The sequence below is a fragment of the Ambystoma mexicanum genome, chromosome 1p, assembly GCF_040938575.1.
Source record: "Ambystoma mexicanum isolate Mex_15411 chromosome 1p, UKY_AmexF1_1, whole genome shotgun sequence".
NCBI classification, from domain to species: domain Eukaryota; kingdom Metazoa; phylum Chordata; class Amphibia; order Caudata; family Ambystomatidae; genus Ambystoma; species Ambystoma mexicanum.
Genome location: NC_090921.1, coordinates 1,201,879,178 through 1,201,898,129, shown reverse-complemented (window position 1 = coordinate 1,201,898,129; position 18,952 = coordinate 1,201,879,178).

The following is an 18,952-nucleotide window of genomic DNA, read 5'->3' as shown; positions in this document are numbered from 1 at the left end:
CTGGTTAAGGATCTCGTCTTTGGGCTTCTATGCGGCCGATGACTCCTCTGTTTTCGAATGTCCTGAGTTTCTTTCAGGTCATATCCCAGGAACCGGAGGTTGTCTATCTCTGACTTTAAGATGTTACTTAATAGTGGAGATGATATATGTAGGTAGGCCCGATCCCTTCGTACTTTCTCGCATGGTTTGACGATTTTTAAGTCTTGGGAGGTCAAATGCCGTAGGTTTGGGACTTGATCAAAGATACGCAGTGTTGTGTTCCTGCTTAGCCTGAAGTCGTCTGGCTTTTCTATCCTTCTCTTCAGTTTGAAAATGTGAAAGTCCGTCGTGATGCGTTTATTCGTTCCGCTCCTTGGCCGTTCCTTACTCCTTTCCTGCGTCGATCGGCCTCTGCTTCTTTCTCTCACTTTATTTCGCTGATTATTGCTAGGAAGATTCTCTGGATTCTTTCTGGCTTTGGTCTCTTTCTGCAGAGGCCTCTTGCATCCAGTCCTTGGAGCGTAACTGCGTTTATAATAAGAACAGTTACTCTCTCTTTGAGGCTTTGGGAGGAGGGGCTTCTGCGCCTTCCTTTTTTCTTCTATAGTTCTGAATTGTTCTGCACTGTGCTTTCTCCCCTTTTGGTTCCCTGGATAGGGGTCCGGTGCTTCATCCTGTCTAGACACGCTTTCATTTCGTGATCTAGGCTTGGGGGATGGAATATCGGTTTCTGAATCTTCGACTGTATATGTACTTAGGTTCATTAAAGCCTCCATAGAGTTGAACTCTTCCTCCACTTTTTCTTCCTACGAGAATTTTATTTTTCTTGACTCTCCATTTCCCGCTGGTTTTGCATTGGAGGTGTCGTTAGCCCCAGTTCTTCATCTCGCTGTTACAGTACGTCTTAACAATTTTGGTGGGGTCAGTATTTTTAAGACTACTTTCTTGGCTTCTGCTTTGTCAGGATTTGGTACTGGATTTCATTTGTCCGCTGGTTTAGCCTTCTTGTTAAAGAAGTTTTCAAGTTCTTTCTGTTTTGTATTTAGGGATTTAGTTTGGGGTTTTCCCCCCAACACCTTTTCGACTGCGATCGAAGTTATTCCCGAGCAGTCCATGTTGATGCAGCCGTTATCCAGCGTGTTCGTCACCTTCTTTCCACCGGATGTCAGATCACTAGTTTTGTTCCGGCAGTTGTCTTTCGTCTGAGTTCCTTGTGTTTTTCCCTCCAGATCCAGTGGCATATCGCTGTTTTTGTTCCAGCAGTTGTCACTAGTCTGGGTTCCTTGTGATCGTCACTGTGGACATTATTCCCATTAGGTATGTTTTCTTTTGTGGTGTTTCCTTCACGGCCCCCCTGTAGTGAGTCTCTTCCCACCCTCGATCTGCTTGGAGTAGGGCACGCCTCGGGTGCCAGTATTGGTTTTCCAAGGGTACCACAGGGCGGTGTCTTTAGCAAGCTTTTTCTGGGTAGGTTTGAGGCCTCATTACACCTCAGGGGGCTTCCTAATTCCTTCTGATGGTCATGGTGAATATGGCCTGAAGCTTCCCCTTGCGGGTGTCCACATGGAAGCCCCTCGTTCAGGTCCTCTGTCTCCTCCAAGGGCTGGGGGGTACTCTTTTGTTTGTCAATAGTCAGGTTAAGCTCCGGGGCAGCAAGCCTACCGTCAATGCAGGTAAGTGGGGAATAGGAGAGGCAAGAGGGGGTTTTCCCAAAATGCCACCTTAATGGTGTCTCAAGTTGTAGTAGGTTGGCCACGGTCCTCTGTTTGGCGGTTTATAGTGATAATATCGAAAAAATAATGTCAAACTACAAAAATGTCGAAAAAAAATGTCGAAAACAAAAATATTGAAAACATATACATATAACAGAAACAGTCAATTTTTCGAAAAATAAATGTCGAAAAAAAAGTCGACGAACAATAGCAATAAACCATTGTAAAGTGTCATCAATAGTACCATTTAATAGGGGGGGGTTCCCCCCCAAACCTCCCTCACCCGACACCCCGCAAGGTGGAGTATATCACCACACAAAAAGGAGGAAAACAGATGGTTTTGAATGGTTATATTTTCCATAAAGAAGCCGAAAAAAAGGAACGCACTTATTGGAAGTGCGCAGAGTATGGCAAAACAAAATGCAGCGCAAGAGCAATTACTGAAGCTTCGAATGTAAAGACCAAAAATGAGTACAACCATCTACCAGATCAAACAAATATTATAATTAAAAAAACAATATACGAACTGAAACGAAAAGCAGTGGAAAGTCAGAGTGAAGCAAGTGGGTCAGTGATTTCAAGTGTTTGTGACAAGTTACCCTTGCATATATCGGCACAATTACCAGGAGAAAAATTAATGCAACATACGATAAACCGTACCAAACAACAAAAAGAGAATCTGCCACCGGCACCAATGGTATATACTGATATGACAATACCAGAAGTTTTTAAAATGACCGCAAAAGGAGACAGTTTCCACCATGCCACACAGGAAATAAATAATGAAAAAATAATAATAGTTTCGACTGCTGCCAACTTTCAACATCTCAGTCAGAGTCAACATTGGCAAAGTGACGCCACATTTAAAGTGTGCCCACAACCGTTTCAACAGTTTTTCACAGTTCATGGAACAATTAATAACAAAATCATACCACTTGTATATGTTTTGATGCCAAGGAAAAGTGAGGAAACCTATAAAATCGTGTTCAAAAAATTAAAGAGACTGCACCTGATTCTCATCCAAATACAATAATCATGGACTACGAAATGGCACAAATTAAGGCATTTTCAACAGTATACAAAGAGACAAGGGTACAAGGGTGTTTTTTTTCATTTTACACAGAGCATATGGAGAAAATTACAAAAACTAGGATTAAGCACGAAATATACGGAGGACAGTTCTTACCAATACAACGTAAAAAAATGTTTTGCTTTGGCTTTTGTAAAAGAGGATCATGTTGTACATTTTTACGAAAATTTGATTGAAAGTGAGTACTACAAGAATCATGAGGAGGAAAATTCAGACTTATTGTACTATATGGAGAACACTTGGATAGGACAATTGACACGTAGTGGAACAAGACGCAGGCCAAAATTCCCTGTAACGTTGTGGAATTGCTACCAAGCAACGTTAGAAGGTAAACCACACACCAACAATGCTTTAGAAGGATGGCATAGCAGATTAAAAAAAAATTTAATATCAACAACCCTAATTTGTGGCATTTTTTAAAAGAATTGCAAAATGAGGAACAACACCAAGAATTTCGCATATCTCAAACAATTTAATTGGCAAACCAGGAACCAAAAAGAAAAAAATACAGAGATTACGAACAAAAACTGGAACAACTGATACGAGAATTTGACGCACAGAACTTCCTGAATTCAGTTGCATTTAATTTAAAATGTTAAAAAAACGTACGTTTCCGAAGCATCTACGATCCAGTGTGGCACAAGAGAAGAGTATCCAAAAACGCCAACCAGAAACTCCATAAATCCAAATCTGCAACAACAATCCTTGGAAATATGCAAAAAAAACCCCAAGAAAAATCCAAATCCAGCACGGAAGAATAAGTGCAACTCCAAAAAAAAACAGAAGAAAAAAATCCACATTCCACGATGCACCGGAAATAAAACCATAAAAAACCCATAAAATCCATGTAATCCAATGGAAAAAAAATCGATAGGTCCAAAAAAAACCAGGAAAAAAAAGAAAATCCACGAAATCCATGAACGGAGTAACGGACACGCGAACGCTAAGAAAACGGTTTGGAAATTAACTTTAAAAATGGCGCTTACGTATACGTACGCACACGTAACGTACATACAAAAACAAATATGACAAAAACAGCTATATGCACATTTATAATGCAATTGCGCCATCTAATGGACAATATATATATATTGGATGTTCAACATAAAAATAGCATGCAACTTATTTAATGTTATATATTTATTAATACATTTAAAGTTAAATAAAATAAACTAATAATTCATATAATTAATAAAAGTTATTTTTATAAATTGTGAAGTTAACCATTAAAAAAATAAATACACATATGCTTACCATATACATTGCATGTATTGATATTTTCGAAAAAAAGTACTACATATGCTTACCTTATACAATGCAATTCATATTTTTTTTAAAAAATATAGAAAAAAATTCGACATTTTATATTTTCGACATTTTTTTATCGACTAAATATTTTCGACATTTTGACTTTCGAAAATATTGCATTCGAAAGAATGATTGACCACCCTGTTTGACCACTCCCCTCTCCTCTTGGCTATTTGATGTTTGTTCTATCAAAATAGACTCTTCGACCGCCACCCACCCCTCCAGAAGCTCTCCATCCGAGATTTCTTTTTGTGGTATGGGGGTACTTACTCCCTTTTTCTTAAAGAAGTTTGCCACCTGATTATGGGAGGGTGCTTTGAATGTTTTACTTTTTTGACTTGGTCCTCTATAGTAGGGTTTTTGTGGTGTGTTTCCCCCATTCAGTTTTTTTAGTTTCAGTGCTTTTATAGCACGTTCCTTTCTTTTAACTAGCCTGACCTCGTCAGTACCTTCGGGCCGCCAGCAGGGGTCAGTGTCCTCACTTGCTTTGTGTTGCACTGCAAGCTCCTCCCCCTTCTCAGCAGCGGCTTGGCAGTCCTGGCTTCTTTCCCCCAACTTCACTGGGGCTTCCACATGCGCAGCCGGCCTGGCTGACTGGGAACCCCCCTCCTCCTCCAGGGCACCGCAGCCCGAACCTGCGGCGGCCCCCACGGGCACAGCACGGCCGCAGCGCTAAAAGTGCAGAGCATGGCGTCGTCTCCCCGCCAGGGCTCCTCCTCCACCCACGGTACACGTCCCCTCCCGTCCCCCTCTCCCAACACACCCAGGCCCGCTCCCTCCTTGGGCGCATGGACGACCGCTGCCACCACCATCCCCCCAGATGGGGGCCGCCATCGCGGCCAGCGCAGTCTCAGTTAAGGACTCCACCACTGCGGCAGGCCCCTCCGACAGCTCCAAAGCCCCTCCAGGCCTACAGCCCCGCGGCAGACCACGAGGCAGAGCTTCCCTCGACAACTCCGCACCAAGTACGGTGAGTGGTGCTGGTAGGGGACTGTTGATAGGTTGGGCTGGTAGGTGGCTGTTGGCGTTCATTACAGGTTGTTTCACATTGTTTGGTGGTGTAGGGATGACGGTAGAGTCAATATCGGGGTCGTTTACTCCATTTTTGTAATCAGGCATAGTGTCTACATCAGATGGCACGGTAGTGTCATTGGGGTCTATATTAGGGTCCTTAATTCCAGTTTTTAGCTCCATCACGGTTTCTGCAACAAAAAGTTCATTGTGTGTTGCTCCCCCGCCTCCTTCCCCCCCCTCTGCACTGGAGTCTCTAAGGTTTGCCTGCAATCAGATACAGGCCAAGCCGGGGATTCAGTGTTCCGGGTGTTGAAAAGGATCGGGGTGGCACTAGCAGGTGTGTTATTTGAGTTATTTGGAGAGTGTAGCAGTTCGGTAGGGATGTTGACAATGTTGGAAATGCTGAAAGGGGACTTTAACACATGGATACGCGGTTGCCTTGGTCTTAATATTGCAGAAGGCGGCACAAAACCTGTACCCATCTTCCTTTTACCTCTTGTTTCTGTGAAATCTTCAGGACCAGCCGGGTCCTCATTCTCCTTATCTTGTGGAGGCGTGCCGTCTCGTCTGGGTCTGGTACTTTTAAGGCGACGTTCCTCAATCTCCTCCGTCGCCGTTGGCATCTTGCCTGTCATGACTGCAGGACTGCACCACTCTGCAACCACTCCGCGGCCGCTCTGCGGTCAAACTGGGCTTTTATCAGCAGCTCCTCCCAGTCAGCTAGCAGGGTAGACAGAGCAAAAAGACTCTGCTCAGAGCAGGATTGAGTAGAGTGACTGCAGGACTGCACCACTCTGCAACCACTCCGAAGCCGCTCCGCGGTCAAACTGGGCTTTTATCAGCAGCTCCTCCCAGTCAACCAGCAGGGTAGACAGAGCAAAAAGACTCTGCTCAGAGCAGGATTGAGTAGAGTGACTGCAGGACTGCACCACTCTGCAACCACTCCGAGGCTAAATTGAAAGGACTGTTTATGATTGAAATCTGTCAGGCTCCTTCAGAGCTAATGTTTCATCCCATGGTGCAAGTGAGTGATCCAAACATTCAATCTTTTCCTCTTCATTTTGACATCCTTCGGACCGAGTTTGCAATACCTAATTAAATAATCACACTTTTAACACCTTTCTAAAGGCAAGATGGTCAACATAAATGCGTAGAGAAAAAGTGAGGGAGTTCCATTGCGTTGAGGCTGCAACTGAGAAGGTCCTATCCCCGATTGTAACCACTGAAAATAAAGGGACTGTAAGTTCATAGAGGGGAGGTACTTAACAAACTTCTCATGAAGGTAAAGGGCACCTGATCCATAAAGGCCTTGGGAACAATACATAGGGACTTGAACTTGATTCTGGCCTCAACTGGGAGCCAGTGAAGGCTACAAAGTGCAGGCGATACATGGGCACATTTAGGAATGCTCCTCGCCAGATGTGCTGCAGAATTCAGCAGTACTTGAAGACGCTGCATCAGAAATGAGGCTTCAGAAAGCAGTGTCAAGTTGCAACAGTCTAGTATCCCTGAGATGGTAGAAGAGACTACCAGACTAAGCACATTCACTGAAATATATTACACATTTCTCTGAAGGTTTTCAATTTAAGATGACCAGAGCTACACCTGGCGCTAACCGGTGGTAAAGCAGAAAGAGAGGAAACAATCTTAACTCCCAGATTATAGACTACCAAAACTGGCGTAGGAAAAGGGCCAAGCGATGAGGGCCAATATTCATTGGTCCACATTGAGTGGGCATATAGTGACCGCCCGAGGACCATAGCCTTGGTTTTCCCAGCATTAACCTGAGCCAATTGGCATTCATCTAACTTACTATTTCATCTATGGCCAGTAGATATTGTTCACAGTCAATTCTCAGAATCAGCTGTGTGTTATCCGTTTAGGCATAGAATTGACACCTACTGGGGCAAAACCTGTAATTGCCCCAAGTACCCTTGCAGACTATATTTCCTAAGATAATACATCCAATGATGCACTTCTTGCCCTTGGAGGCCCCACCCCCATCCTACAGCCAACCGAAATTCACTTGAGCCTGCACCAGACTCTGGTCAATTTGTTTGAGTTGAGACTCTTCACTCTGGTGGCTTTATAGCACCCCCAGTAGGGAAGTACTTCCCTAAGCTCTGCTGGATTCTCGGCACACAGTGGGATAGAGCACCCAACAGTGAATATTTTCATTCTAAGAGTTAAAGTCCCCAGCTGGCTCTTGGTATGATTCTCTCCTGCAATCCCAAGATTTCTCACAGGGGGGCCTTTTTGGCTTAGCCCCCTCCCATTTCTCGGCTCCTCCCTAGAATGGCCTGCTTGGCTCGACAACTCTCTTTTACTTAGCCTTCTCCCAATGGGTGCTCACTTGTCTCGTCTCAACGCTCCTCCAATGTATGAAACATCACACACTAGACTGTGACACTTCTTGGTTTTAGATTTCTTGCAGGCCCTCTTGGCTTGGCAACCTCCCTATTCTTACAGCTCCTCCAAAGTGGGACCCACATGGCGTTGCCACCTACAGTTTCTCAGCTTTTGTCAGGGCTATCTACTTGGCCTGGCCACCTATTTGTTCTTAGCTACTTCAAAATGTGTCCATCTCGGCTTTGCAGCCACACATCAGCACACTGCAAATACTGTCCCAGATACTTCAACGTTTGTAAGCTTCTGACAATTTGATTGCTAATTGTTCCAATGATGGTGCTGATTGGTGGGTCTATTTCCCCATTAGAGTTTTGCTTGGTGATTGGAGGAGAGCTAATAGTTCTACTTCCTGCCCATGTGACTGGGCCTTCGAATCACATATTCTCATGTGTTTTGTTTGTTCTGATAAGCTAACAATGTCTTCACACAGCCTCCATATCCCAAGGTCTCAAATAAATTGCCTGCCACTTTGGGAGCAGGCGCTAGAATCATGGCAGTGAAGTGATCCTGTGTTCCCACTGGCAACGCAGCAAATGACTTTGTTCATATGTGAGATGCATCTTTGTATGTGCATGGATAGCATGAGCTGCGTCTGTGCCTTTTCCTCTACTGCTGTGTCACTACAGAGTCCTGTTCCCTCAGTGGATCAGCACTTTAACGCAAAAACGTACATGATTAGTTGTCATTGAGGTAAGTCTGGCAAACCAGCTCAGGGATTCATTTTCCCAAGGCTTTCTCTGTCAAAACTTATAGAGACGGCAGCATGGGAGCCCTGTGGAATTCTCCATTTACCACCTCCAGGGCTTGCACAGTAAGAGACGTTGATGTAATTTGCCTTATTATGTTTATTGAATTACACATGTCCTTGTAATAATTTGAAATCTTTTAAAGAAAAATTTAATTTAAGTTTGATGTTCACATGAAACTGAAATGTTGGATTAAACATACCTTCAAAGTATCAAAATAAATTGTATAACACGTGTACAAAAGTCATTTATGAAATATTTTGATTGAAGTACTAAAGGCACTGCACAAAAGACATTACATACTTTTCTCACAAATAGTGTGGTAGAGTTCCGATTTGTGGGTGACTTTTGTCTTGATATTGATTCAAGAGCTTCCCGCTGGAGCCCATTCTACCAGCACCCCTGCATTAACATAGAGCAATTACATAATTCTACTAGACTATTCCAGTTAAACCAGATGTGCATTTGATCCTACTCTGTTTTGTATGTTTGTATAAGCTTTAATCGTACTCAACGGATAGAAACACATCAAATGGGAAAGGCTGTTACTGTCAGTGGGTTTAGTATATAGTGTAGTCACAAACTAGTCGCTTTTTTAGTCCCAGTAAAAAGAACGATTTTGGTAGTATGGTATTGGTTTCTAAATGAAAGGAGAGAAGTAATAACTGAAGTACTTTTTGGCTAAGAGCTGTCCAGTTCCTCTTATTTTACACCAGCGGCTTCATCTGTTACGAGCACAGACATTCCCCTGCTTAAAATGAATGAATTGCAATAATATACTAAAGAGAATGTAGTTCACCACCATAAAACATATTTTTGAAATACAAGTGTTACCTCAAACATTGTGTATATTATCCACTTCCCTTGGAGCATGTATTACATTGGGCAGACTTCCAAAAAAGCACATATCGGTAGAATATCAATGGGACTCTTGAAATCTTCAGTAGCTTGCCATTTTGAGAACACTGGTCATCGAACTTATAACAAGAGATGAAACAGCAATTACGTTCCAGGGGAGTGATGTGCACTCCTCCATTGGCCAATTGCTAGGCTATGCGAACTATGAAAATGAGCATAGCCTGAAGATTAGCCAACGCGGGAAAGCCTTGCCATTCCCCGGGCCCGTTGGAGGCAGGGCTGTCAATGCAGCGACCCTTTTCATCACCGTAGCACTGCGCTTACAGCCCCAAATGGCTGTCAGCAGGGGCTCATTCTCATCATGGAACTCTGTGCTTAGAGCAGCCATGGCTCTCAGCGTGGTGCTCCTGCGATGAGAGGGAGTGCCGTGCTGACAGCCATGCCATGCAGCCATTGCTCTCATTGCACTCTCACTCCCTTCACAGGAGCGTAATTCTGACAGCCATGTTGTCAGTGCAGCTCTCCTCCTTCCCTGGGCCAGACCTGACAGACTCAGCCTGGGCACCTACATCACCCAGACCCAGGCTCCTTACCTGCTTAGGGTGGAATGGAGGGCCCCTGCCATTGCTGCTCACTTCTTCCCCTGCACCGCACCGGACAGAAAAAGCATGGGCACGTGAAACCACCCGCCCCAAGGGACGTCATTTCACCAAAATGCCAGAGGTAGCAGAAGTCACATCACACGACTCTTGACCCCTGATGACATCCCACCCCGAAGTCGCGGGAAGCGATGGAACACGACCTTTCACCGATTGACAAAACAGGAAGTGGCATCACATAGCATTGTACACTACAAAAAATATGGTTATGATATCACTATAATGTGATGTGCATTTCATACAAGAATGGATCGCTATGTGTATCGTAAATATTAGTATGCATAGGCCCATATTACCAAATTACTGTGAATGCAAACAGACATACTGTTATAATGTAGAATGTTACTTCTACATAGTTCTATACCAGAGCGTGCTTCTTGTGTGGTTCTGGAACCTGAGTTCAGAACCATACAAGAAGATGCCTGGATATTGAAGGTTGGCTGTTGGGGACTTCCTCCCAATAAACTATATTTGATTATAACTTATTAAGCTTGAACATTATTACAACACATCCATGACCAAATGGTAATGATGTGTTTTTATATAGCACTTATGCTTAAGCACTTTATATAGAAAAAATATACACCCAATATCACCCAACCTGTGTTGATACTCATTTATCAACTTCAGAAGAATGAAAGGCTGAGTTGAGGCATTTAAGAACAGATTAAATCAGTGACTCATTCCTTGATGTGTGCCTGAAATAAACCTTTAATGAGTCTAGCAATTATTGGATAGAATTCCAGAAAGACACATTATTTGGTATTCCTATTCATTCTTGTTTAGGGTCAGTGCTGAAAGTGTTAGACTTGTGGCACTCCTGTTCTTATTTTTCTCTTTTTAAGGGGCCTGAACAAGAAAGCCAGCCACCCCAGAAATAAAGCAGCCCAGGAGCTTGCATTACAAAAACCAAAAAACCCCAAAACATTTTTTTTTTCTTTTTTTAGAGGTCGCAAGGGAGACCTCAGAGGTCGCAGTTGCTACCTCTGGCAACCCCTAAATGACGTGCCTGCCCGCCCCCTCCCCAATGCCATACTCTCAGCTGCCCCACCTTACTTGCTGGAGTATTTGCTGGGCAGCACCTGGCAGATGCAGACTGCTGGTTTCTAAGCCTATCCCCTCCCTCCTGTCATGTGTTTGCTGAGAACTAGGTGGTTCCCAGCAACCACTCTGAGCAGATATTACTGCTTATTTTCTTTTTTAAGGGACTTAGTATCTTTATGCACCCTGCCCCTCAGGCCATAACTTGGTTATGGGCCATCTACACTCTGTTAAAAGACTTTGCTATTCCTGGGCCTTTAACTTTCCCTCACAATGTCCAGAACTCCTGGTACGTCTCCTTGGGCGAGGTCTATCAAGCTTTTTTAGAGTTCTCCAATGAAGATAATGTTACTGAATTAGTTTAAACCCAGCTATAACACATGGAATAAATGAAAAATGTAATTTACAGTGCTTTTGTGAGTGGGGTTCTATTATCAGATGTTATAATTGATTATAGGTATGTTTATATTGTTCTCTGACATTATACCTCAGAATGAGTATATTTAGCTAATTTCCAGTACTAGATCCCATAGCCAAGAGGGTATTTTCACTGCTCATGACACTGTAGTTCGAATTGAATATTGTTTACTTTTCTTTTCTTTTTTTGATTTACATGCATTTGAGGAATTTTCAAAGGTATTATATTTTTCACATTGGTGTTAGTTCATTTTCAATATTTGTGTAATTTGACAAAATGCAACTTAATGTTTCAAATTCAATTTTACCAGCGTTAAATAGAATGTAATTATGAAATAGTTAATGGTGTTATTGAGATCCAAACATGTTGTGCATGAAATGCCTAAATTACATTGGTTAATTCCCATTACCTCACCTTATTTAGATATGAAGTTTATCCAGCTGGCTATAATTTTTTGACTTCTTCTCCTAACAAGAGCCAATAAGAGATTTGCTCTACCTACCTTACTTTCTGCAATTCTCCAGATGCGACGACCTGTCGAATATCCAAGTGTGGAAGAGGAGGGTTGTAAGTAAATTGATGAGATATGGGAGGTGATTTAATGGAAATGAATCTACTCAATCAGAAAATTACCACTATCTCCTCCACATTGTCACTTTCCTCACATATGAGGATACACCAAAAACCTGAATTTGATAACAAGATAACAATAAATGTTCATCACCACCATGCTGCAACACCGACACTTTATTGGATGAACTCCCCCATAAATGTTCACATACTCTAGAATGAAGATACTCAGATTGGACTCCTCGTCCCATTGCAACTGAAAAATATAATGTTTCAGTAGCATGGAAGGGGAGGCTCACATATTAGCAATGGAAATATTATACATGGGCACCCCCAAGTCCTCTACCCAAGATACCCCCTATTCCTCTACTGGATCTACTTTCAACAATGGGAGGAAAGGATATGCCCGCCTCCTCATAAACTTTAAGAATAGCCATCCTAAGAAGAGTCGGCAGGATTGCTGACACTTTTTTCACCCCCAACTTTCAAAAATACATTGTCGCATGTCCAAAATCCACCTCCACTACAGATAAACAAAGACTGCTCTTCTCATATCCAGCAGAGCCAGATTTCTCTCCTGCTCTGAACATTCCTGGGACCCCAATGGCAGAAGAACCACGTACTTGTCTACATGAAACGTTAAACATATCGTAGGTAAAACCCCTGAAATGGGTTTCAGGATGAGAACATCGGGGAGGATGCACAAATATGGAGTCTTACACGAAAGAGACCCCTAATCTCTTATATATGAGTAGAAACAATGGTGCCCAAGACCAGTGTCTAATAGGTTAATCAGTCAAGCTCAACAGAGGTTAAACATTCAATGGGGATATGAGACAATGAATGTAAGACCAAATGAAGATGTTATTGGGGAACAATCTTGCTCCTAGGAGGATTTAATAGGTTGAATCCTAAAAAGAGCTATGACATAAGATTGTCTGGTATCTACTTGACTGCCCACAGGTTCCTAAAGGCGTTTATTGGACCTGAAAAGTAGCATGTTCTAATCTCTTTTGGAACCCTTCCAATAAGGAACAAAGAAAAACAGGAGTAGCACTAGACGGGGAGAGCAGATCCTAATCCGCACACCATGCATAAAAAGAAGTCCAATGGTGTATATTTGCATGAGAAGTGGAGGGAGGAAGAGTACAGCTGATGCTGCCACAGCTAATAACCCTGCATTTCCAAGCTCTCACTTTCAAATCTCTAAGTTGAAAACATAGGACAACCCACCTCAATTGAGGAGTTGCGTGGGACACCAGAGGGGACAGGGGACGATGGTAGAGGATGTAGAAGATACCGCTATGTGCATGCCCGACGCAAAGACAGTGCCACCTTAAATATAGTGACCACAACAGCGCCAGAGGATGGGCCCCAGCTCACAACTAGGGAGGGTCTGTACCCACTCACTACCCACCCAGCCACATGATATACTAACCCGACATATGTGTCCACACCTGCTACAGCTCCACCACCATATCAACCAACACCTAGCAGCATTGTGCCACAGGAAAAGGAGTTAGAAAAAGCTTTAGAGGTGACACAAGCAGAGCTGGCCCACCTGAGGGCAGTGAAGGAAGGAGAGAGCAACAAGGGGAGTGGGTTGGATGAGTGGAGGACGGGAGATATTATGTTCAGACTGGATAGCACCACAATAAAGGATGTGCATGTAGAGAGAGGAAAAGGGGACCACCTTGGAGTGGAAAGTCTAGGTTACAGAACAGTAGGGTCTGATAGGGATGCAAACAGGGAATTGCAGGAAGGCGAAAGGGATACTGTGGACGAATTTGAAGATGATGAGGAGGACACCCAGGAGGCACCCGTGATAGCACCCAGATTAGAGAACTTGTGAGAACTGCGATTGAGAAACTGATTTGGGCGGGCAGCTTTGGCGATGATAAAGGGAAGTGATGGGCAGAAAGAGAGGAGGGGCGTGAGCACGCAGTTGCCGCTTTTGCAGAAAGGGCCATGGAGGGAACATTATTTGCCATGGGCTCAGATGGATAAAAATAATTTGATCAAAACACTCCCGCCCCTCACTGCCGGGGCCGTAAAAGCAGGCAGCAGGGACTCCCCTAGCAGTAGTAGACATGAAATCTTTACTTGTTGCAATAATGGAGACCAGGCTGCGGATGTGTGGGTTAAGGCACGTTAACCAGGAGTGAAGTTAGATAATGATACACATGGTGGGGCCCCATTTAATAACATCAGAGTGCACATGTGGGACGCACTGCGGCGGGCATTCTCAGACACACCGGCCCAGCTGTTCATAATGCAGTACACTATGGGGGATGAAGAGGACCCTGCACAGTACATTTCAAAAGTGCAGATGTGGAGAGCTGAGATGGTTGACCAGTGGGACCGATCAGTTTGTTTTTTCTATTTTGTTATTAAGAGGGGTTTACCAAAGGAAGTTCAGAAAGGACTTGACAAGATAGTGGGCATGGAGGCGAAGGGGTGGGCCAAAATTCAGACCATTATTTTACATCATTGTAAAAGGATTAAGGAAAGAGAAAAGGAAATGGCTCAGAGACTACAGGCTGAGGAAGTGTAACTGGTGCAGAAAAAAATACCAAAAATAGCACTAGAAGGGATGGTAGCAGCAAGCACAGAGACAGACTCAGCGGAGCAGGCTGCAGTGCACGCAGATGTGAGAGTAGCAGGATTCTGGCCAGGTGGAGCACAGGGGCACTAGAGTGGCGGTCCTCAGCATCAGTATTCTGAATGGCAACAAGGAGGTCTGCAGCGGGGCAAGGAGTTTGAGGGGAAAGAGTGGTGTTTGGGGGGATTGGGCCCAGTGGTGGTATGCAGTTTTGGAGCTGTGGGAAGTGGGGACATTTTGCGAGAGATTGCAGAAGCCGTCAAGGGGGAGGATACAACCCATATAACCAACCTGTCCCTACACCACCACAAACAGCTGCACCCCAGCCCCCGATGTTCACCTCTATACCCTACAAAATACACCAGGCTTACACCCAGCTACTGCCAAAACCCACAACATGCATGCACATGCACCGCCTAACGCCCATCCACAGGTAGCCCAGCAGAATGAAGTTTATGAGGATCAAATGCCCATGGCAAACGCAGTACCCAAATGGAACAGTGCTGCGTTACTAAGGGGTCAGTGTCATGGGAGGAAACCCTGTCATTTTCCCAGGCACAAATACTTACCCTGACTAGGACATCCCACAGAAAGCCCTTGCATGTCCAGTCCTGTCCATGACTACCCACCCTGACTAGGAACCCCTGGTGGGCGCTGACATAGGTAAAAGGCAATTAATCTTCATGGTCAACACAGGTGCTACAAAATCATGCATCAGTGAGGGACACTTCCCGCTATCAGGTGAAACGCTCAACACACAAGGATTCTCTGGGGCTGTAGCAACTGTTCCCTACACTAAAGTGGTAGCTATCAATATAGGAGGGAAGGTGGTGCATGCCCCTTTGCTATACTCGGAATCGTCCCCCATACATTTGTTGGGACTAGATTTTTTGAGCATCCTGAACAAGACCCTCTCCTTTACACACATCGGGGTGGTATGCACGACCCCGGGCATGTGTGCCTTAAGGAGAATGGTCATCATTCAGGCCTGAGGAGGGAGGTGGTGGTCTGCAGCATCCCAGTAGACCTGGACATGTTTGTCTAAGGGATAGCAGTATTGCTTGATGAGTGTCCTAGATTAGTAAGGCTTGTTGGTGGGTGCCATCGGATTTCATCTTCCGTCTTGTGCTGACCCCAGAGCTTGTGGCCGGGAATGATGCTGTATCTAGATTTAGAGGGCCTAGTCATGTCGGTCAAAAGGATTGCTGAGTTTGCGACAGATACCCATGGATGGTGCTGTGCACTGACCCAACAGTGCCTCTTAAGCTGGTGAAAGATGGAGAATTGTTTGAGGACACGGATGATGATGGAGAAATTGTATTAGCAAGCTGTATCCCCTGCCAAATCATGGTGCGATGTCGCAAAGTGCAATGTTCCTTGATGGCCCTGTGGCTCCACCCCATTTCACTGAAACAGATTTAGAGCAGGTCTCAGAGAGGTTATGGACTTTTTCAGATTATAAAGGTGACACGAGATAGACACAGACACAAGGAATCAGTTCAAAAACCTTTATTTAAGAAAAGGGGTTGGGATGAATGCCTAACATGCCCTATTCTATATGGGCGTAGTCTCGACCATTAAAAAAAAGAATAATAGTCCACATTCTGTCTGTCGAAATAAAAGAAATGTCTGTGTCTAATCTAAGTCTGCCCTCACCAACTAGCAAGATACTGTGTAGGGGTTTGGACAACATAGAAAAGGGTGTAGAAAAATATTATCAGGATGGCACTGAAGAAATGCTTCTTCTCAGCGTTCATCAGACATGTTGGAGCTGTCCCACAGCTCGCTTCCCCAAATTGGAATGACTTGGAATCAACAAAAGTTCTGCAAAGTGCAAAAGAGTCATAATCCTTTCTTAAGACTTTTCCAGGTTCTCTTTCTCTGACAAAGCCTTAACCTTTCACCTTTCACAGGGATTCCTTTTCCCCCTCACAAAGTTCAATTCACAAAACAGGTTTCACTTTTCACAAGGTTTCCTTTCTCTGACATTCACAAAGTTCATACTTTCATAACACATCTCCAATGCTTCCATCGTGGACCACAATTCAATTTTGGACCACAGTTTCACAAAGTTCACTTTGTAGGTTTGGCACAACATTCTCTTGCTCTCGATTCAACAGGGGTTCCCTTCCTCAACAATTTCACAACTTTACCACTTCACAATTTCTTCCTATCAGAGACTTTCGAATGTGCACATTTTATTCAGCTCTGTGTGTGATCACTCTGATACCCTGGCATTTCTGGGATCGTGCCACCGTCACTCTTTCACATCTCCTATCAATCAATAGCATTGTGCCCCAGGCACTATTTCACTTATTTATCTCTTGTTATTTCGGGTCTTCGGTTCACTCTTCCTGTCTCGCGCAGCACCCCTCTCATACTTTCCGTTACCTCCCACTTCGAGCCTTGCACAGCTCCACTGCTCTCAATCTTTATTTTGCATATTTCAACACAGCAGATAATAGAAGCTTTCTCTTCAGCGTTTCTCTTCCTCCTACGCTTGTCCTTCTTTTGTTAATTCTTTCTTATCTCTTGTTTTTCAAATCTTTTACCAACTGGTCTCCCTTATGCCTTTGAACTCACCGGTTGTGAACAGCGTAGCAGTTGCGGTTTCTCTGCGTCTTGGTCAGGGACTCCTCACACACCCCTCTGACACTCCTGGGCAGCCTTGCTGGCCCAGGGGAATGAGCACCTTCAAGGATGGCCCTCCAGAGATCAGCTCTTCTTGCACTCCTCTTCTGGCTCATTGGAGACATGGCTCCCTCGCTCTCTCTAGCCCACTCCAGCCATAGGGCCTTAGCATCTGAGCGTTCCATTCTCTGATAGTAGAACTTGGGGTGCTAAGTCCTTTCCAGCTGCCTGCTCGCTCAGGTTCCAACTCATAGGTCTTGTCTCAGACTGCTACTCTGTTTATACACCTGAGGAGTATTAACTGGCTTCAGGTGTCTTGCTCTTTCGGTCATTGCATGACTTTGCCTGATCTCGTTAACGGGACATTCATAAACATGGTAGAGTGCATCTGGATGTATATTCTCAGTTCTAATGGTGTTGCGATGTTTTAGACAAGAAGAATACAGGGGAAAACAGGTGTTGGGCACACAATATGCCATGCAGGCTGAGGAAATGTCTAACGGGGAGTTTGGAAAGCGAGGATGGGCAAATCGCGGGGGGCGACCTGATGACCTATTCAATTTCTCTCGCCTATTCCCCTCCTTATAACTATGGTGGGAAGGCTAATGTGATCTCTTCCTTTGCCTTTTTATTCTTGAGACGAGATATTAGAGAATGAAAGGATGAGTTTCCACAACAGTTTGGAGAGGCTGAAGGAAAGGAGGATGGATTTGGATTGATCTTGGAACCAACTGTTTCTCTGATTTTACAAGGAGAGTTTCTTAGTCATCCTTTCTTGATTTTAAGATCAGGTTCTACGGACTGAGAATTATTAGATATTAGAATATCCCCTAAATGTTCCACAGCAAGCCTTTTCCCCTTGTCTGAAAGAAGCAGAATATCATGTCTCGCCTGAGGGTCCTCTATCCAGTGTATCCTCCCTCGCTTGTCCTGGTTGGGATCCAAGAGCGATGGCCCTTACTTAGCCACCTGGATAAAGGATCCCTGGGAACTACCTGTGAGAAAACCCCCAGGTTTTTCACAACTACTAATGCTCACGATGTAGGGCTTTTGCAGGGGTTGGCACCGGTTCCAATAACACTCAAGCCAGGCGCAGTTTTACCGCAAGCTAAACAGTACCCGTTGTCCAAAGAGGTGGAAGAGGGCATAAGGAACACAATTGTGGCACTCCTGAATCAGGGAAAAACAGTGCCCTCCACCTCCCCATGCAACACATCCATCTATCCAATACAAAAAGGCAAAATGGGGCAGTTGGAGTATGATTCAGATCCTTCGTCGCCCAAAGCATCTTCGACAGGATCTTACATGCTGGCTTAGGAAATGTTCAAGTGCCCACTTCCAATTCAGTATGTTGATGATTTGCTAGTGTGTGGCAACAGTGAGCAGCAGTGCAGGAAGGATTCCATAACACTCCTGCAGCTACTGGCATACAAAGGGTACAAGGTGGATAAGTGGCTAAGGCAAAGTTGCAATATTGCTTAAAGGAATTGCTCTATTTGGGCCAATTGATATCTGTCCATGGGAAGAAAATAATACTCATCGCGCCACCTCATTGCGCTGCACTCCACAGCCCATAACTGTAAAGGAAATGCAGAAATTACTAGGGTTGCGTAACTATTGCCACACCTGGATTTTAGATCATGCTGCACTCACAAGGCCCATATTGCAGGGCCTCAACGAGGCAAAAAAACCACCAGAAGCTTACCTGGGAAGAAGACATGCTCACCAGTTTCAAGGATCTAAAAGGGGTCATTTCCACTGCCCCAGTATTAGCTACACCTAACTATACACAACAATTGTATTTGTATTCCCATTCTAATGGCCAGTTGAATGACTGCAGTACTAACCCAAAATGGTACCATGGGCCACACGCCATTGGCTTACTACAGTGGGCTGCTAGATTCTGTGATGCAGG